Genomic DNA, 5,047 nt, shown 5'->3' with positions numbered 1-5,047 from the left:
AGCGAGAACCAGTATATGGAAAACTCGTAGGCACCGGATCAGTGATGGATAATTATGCCGGATGCGGTTCATCATGTAACAGTCATAACATAGGGTGACACAGAACTAGCTCCAATTCATCAATATAATGTAGGCATGTATTCCGTATATAGTCGCACGTGCTTATGGAAAAGTACTTGCATGACATCTTTTGTCCTACCCTCCCGTGGCAGCAGGGTTCTATTGGAAACTAAGGGATATTAAGGCTCCTTTTAATAGAGAACCAGAACAAAGCATTAGCACATAGTGAATACATGAACTCCTCAAACTATGGTCATCACCGGGAGTGGTCCCGATTATTGTCACTTCGGGGTTGCCGGATCATAACACATAGTAGGTGACTATAGACTTGCAAGATAGGATCAATAACTCACATATATTCATGAAAACATAATAGGTTCAGATCTGAAATCATGGCACCCGGGCCCTAGTAACAAGCATTAAGCATAGCAAAGTCATAGCAACATCAATCTCAGAACATAGTGGATACTAGGGATCAAACCCTAACAAAACTAACTCGATTACATGATAAATCTCATCCAACCCATCACCGTCCAGCAAGCCTACGATGGAATTACTCACGCACGGCGGTGAGCATCATGAAATTGGTGATGGAGGATGGTTGATGATGACGATGACAACGATCCCCCTCTCCGGAGCCCCGAACGGACTCCAGATCAGCCCTCCCGAGAGGTTTTAGGGCTTAGCGGCAGCTCCGTATCGTAAAACGTGATGATTTATTCTCTTTGATTTTTTTCTCTCCGAAAGCAAATATATAGAGTTGGAGTTGGCGTCGGAGGGCATCCAGGGGCCCACGAGGTAGGGGCGCGCCCTAGAGGGGGGGCGCCCCCACCCTCGTGGACAGGGTGTGGGCCCCCTGGTCTTCATCTTTGGCGAGGATTTATTATTATTTTTTCTAAGATGTTCCGTGGAGTTTCAGGTCATTCCGAGAATATTTGTTTTCTGCACATAAAACAACATCATGGCAATTCTGCTAAAAACAGCGTCAGTCTGGGTTAGTTCCATTCAAATCATACAAGTTAGAGTCCAAAACAAGGGAAAAAGTGTTTGGAAAAGTAGATACGACGGAGACGTATCAACTCCCCCAAGCTTAAACCCTTGCTTGTCCTCAAGCAATTCAGTTGACAAACTGATAGAAAGAAAGAAAAACTTTTACAAACTCTGTTTACTCTTGTTGTTGTAACTATGTCAAGCCAGCATTCGAGTTTTCAGCATAGATCATAACTAACCACATTTGCAATAATTCTCAGGTCTCATAATTACTCATATCGATAGCACAATCAACTAGCAGGTCATAATAATAAATCTCGGTAGACAACACTTTCTCAAAACAATCATAATATGATATAACAAGATGGTATCTCGCTAGCCCTTTCTGAGACCGCAAAACATAAATGCAGAGCACCTTTAAAGATCAAGGACTGACTAGACATTGTAATTCATGGTAAAAGAGATCCAATCATAGTCACACCCAATATAAATTAACAGTGATGAATGCAAATGACAGCTGTGCTCTCCAGCTAGTGCTTTTTAATAAGAGGGTGATGACTCAACATAAAAGTAAATGGATAGGCCCTTCGTAGAGGGAAGCAGGGATTTGTAGAGGTGCCAGAGCTCAGTTTTGAAATAGAGATAAATTGTATTTTGAGTGGTATACTTTCATTGTCAACATAACAACTAATAAATGGCGATATCTTCCATGCTAAACACATTATAGGCGGTTCCCAAACAGAATGGTAAAGTTTATACTCCCCCTCCACCAACAAGCATCAATCCATGGCTTTCTCGAAACAACGAGTGCCTCCAACATACATCAGGTCCCAGGGGGAGTTTTGTTTGCAATTAATTTTGATTTAGTTTGCATAAAGCATGGGACTGGGCATCCCGGTGACCAGCCATTTTCTCGTGAGTGAGGAGCGGAGTCCACTCCTCTTGAGAATAACCCGCCTAACACAGAAGATAAGGACAGCCTTGGTTGATACATGAGCTATTTGAGCATACAAAACAGAATGTTTATTTGAAGGTTTAGAGTTTGGCACACACAAATTTAGTTGGAACGGCAGGTAGATACCGCATATAGGAAGGTATAGTGGACTCATCTCGAATAACTTTGGGGTTTAAGGGATTGGATGCACAAGCAGTATTCCCGCTTAGTACAAGTGAAGGCTAGCAAAAGACTGGGAATCGACCAACTAGAGAGCGACAACACCCATGTACACGCATTAAAATTAATAAACATTGGATGTAAGCATGAGTAGGATATAATCCACCATGAACATAAATATCGTGAAGGCTATGTTGATTTTCTTTCAACTACATGCGTGAACATGTGCCAAGTCAAGTCACTTAAATCATTCAAAGGAGGATACCACCCCATCATACCACATCATAACCATCTCAATAGCATGTTGGCACACAAGGTAAACCATTATAACTCACAGCTAATCAAGCATGGCACAAGCAACTATGATCTCTAATTGTCATTGCAAACATGTTTATTCATAATAAGTTGAATCAAGAACGAGGGGCTCATCATATTTACAAAAACAAAAGAGGTCGAGTTCATACTAGCTTTTCTCATCTCAGTCAGCCCATCATATATCATCATAATTGCCTTTCACTTGCACGACCGAACGATGTGAATAATAATAAGAGTGCATGTTCATTGGACTAGGCTGGAATCTGCAAGCATTCAATAAACAGGAGAAGACAAGGCAATATGGGCTCTTGGTTAAATCAAGAATAATGCATATAAGAGCCACTTCAACAATTTAATTATGGTCTTCTCCTACTGACCCCAAAGAAAAGAGAAGAAATAAAACTATTTACATGGGAAAGCTCCCAACAAGCAAAAGAAGAACGGGAAATATTTTTGGGTTTTCTTTTTAATTATTACTACTACAGCAGAAAAATAAACTACTACTAATTTTTTTTGGTTTTTCTTAAGGTTTAACAAGCACACGAGAACAAAGCAGGAAAAAGAAAATAAACTAGCATGGATATTACAGTGAAAGAGTATGAGCACCGACATCTAGTAATGGGTGTGTGTGAGCATAAATGTAATGTCGGTGAGAAATACGTACTCCCCCAAGGTTAGGCTTTTGGCCTAGGTTGGTCTATCGCCAGGGATAGCATGGAGGGTACCCATAGGTGTAGCTGGGGTCGTACTACGACGAAGAATAGTTGGGATCATACTGTGATGAAGAAGAAGACTCTGACTGCCACTGGCTGACAATCATCTCTCGATCCCAAGAATAAACAGATTGTCGTGGAGGCTCATCTTGTGGTTCCTGTTCCGGGGCTAGTGCAGGATTCTTGTAAGCTTGGACGGCAACCCAAGTAACGAGGTAGGGTCCTACAAAATTAAACAAAGAAGGAGGAGGCAACGTAATAGTTTCAGGATAATGTTTATCAAAGTATAACTTATATTTGAGTTCTCCATTCCTGTCCTTACCAAGAAAATCATGAGCTATCATGCTCTTATAGTCTAGATAAGCATTAGGCAGCAATTTTTCTTCTTTCTCATAATGCCTAATAGCTATGTTTAAGTGTGCAGCAAGGCGAGAAGCATAAATGCCTCCAAAGATGGGGCCTTTAGTACGGTTCAGACTCAACCGCCTAGCAATAATTCCGCCCATACTGACAGTGTTGTCGCGGTATAAACCATGGAACAGAATAATAATATCAGGAACACTAAGGTTCCCACAGTTCCCACGACCAATCAAGCATCGACTAGCAAATAAAGAAAAATAGCGTAACGTAGGAAAATGTATGCTAGTGATTCTTGCATCAGAAACCTTCCTGGTTTCTCCCATAGAGATAAGGTTAATAAATGGTTCCAAGTCTTTATGAGGTGGTTCCTCTAAGATACCATCAAGAGGTATGTTGCAGACTGCGCAAAATTCAGAAAATGGCATTTTCTTCACAACGTCATATAAATGAAACTCTACTGAAGGAGGTGACTCTTTAGGGAAAAAGTAGAAGTTTTGCACACAAGTATTTGTGAGTAAGAGATACTGTGGATGTTGGTCGCGGACGAAGTCAGTGAGGCCAGCATTCTTAATCAATGAATAGAAATCCTCATAAATCCCGGCCTCTCCCAAGAAATTATCAGAAGGCCATTCACTTGGCCGGATCTCCGCGTTACGAGGCAAATTATATTTAGGCCTCTGAGCTTCTTCATTTTGTTTATCCTTTGAGCTTCGGCTCGATGAACCCCTAAAAATCTCCTCATTATTTTTCTGAAATAATCTGAAATTTTTAGTAACTTCAAACAAAAGTGAACCAACTTCAATAAAACTGATAGCAACTACTCCTACAAGTGCCTAGAGCCTAAATCAAGCATTAGAACTACTTGGAACCATATAAATTTGACATGCAAGCTCAAGAACATGGTCACCTATGCAGCACAAATTTGCAAATAATAAAGCACTAGAACAAAAACTAATTGGACCAATGGAGGAGTCACATACCAAGGAACAATCTCCCCAAGCAGTTTTGCGAGAGGTGCTTTGAGCAAGGAGATCGAAAATCACAACAAAAGTGGCTAGAACTCGTGCTTGAGTTGGTTTTTCGGGTTTGTGTGAGACAGATGAAGAAGATGGGTGCTGGGATAAGTGGAGGATGGCCACCGTGGGCCCACGAGGTAGGGGGGCGCGCCCTAGAGGGGGGGCGCCCACCACCCTCGTGGCCAAGTGGCAACTCCTCCCGCGGTAATTTTTGCACAGTAAATCCTCAAATATTCCCGAAAAAATCATATTAAATTGGCATGTCATTCTGAGGACTTTTATTTTCGGGATATTTTTATATTGCATGGATAAGTCAGGAAACAGATAGAAAAATACTATTTTTACTTTATTTCTACTAATTAATAGAAAATATAGAGAGGGTACAGAAGGTTGTGCTTCTAGTTTCATCCATCTCATGCTCATCAAAAAGAATCCACTAACAAGGTTGATCAAGTCTTGTTAACAAACTCATTCCGATA

Source organism: Triticum urartu, chromosome 4, assembly GCF_003073215.2.
Source record: "Triticum urartu cultivar G1812 chromosome 4, Tu2.1, whole genome shotgun sequence".
Classification (NCBI taxonomy): Eukaryota; Viridiplantae; Streptophyta; class Magnoliopsida; order Poales; family Poaceae; genus Triticum; species Triticum urartu.
This window is presented reverse-complemented; position numbering follows the sequence as displayed.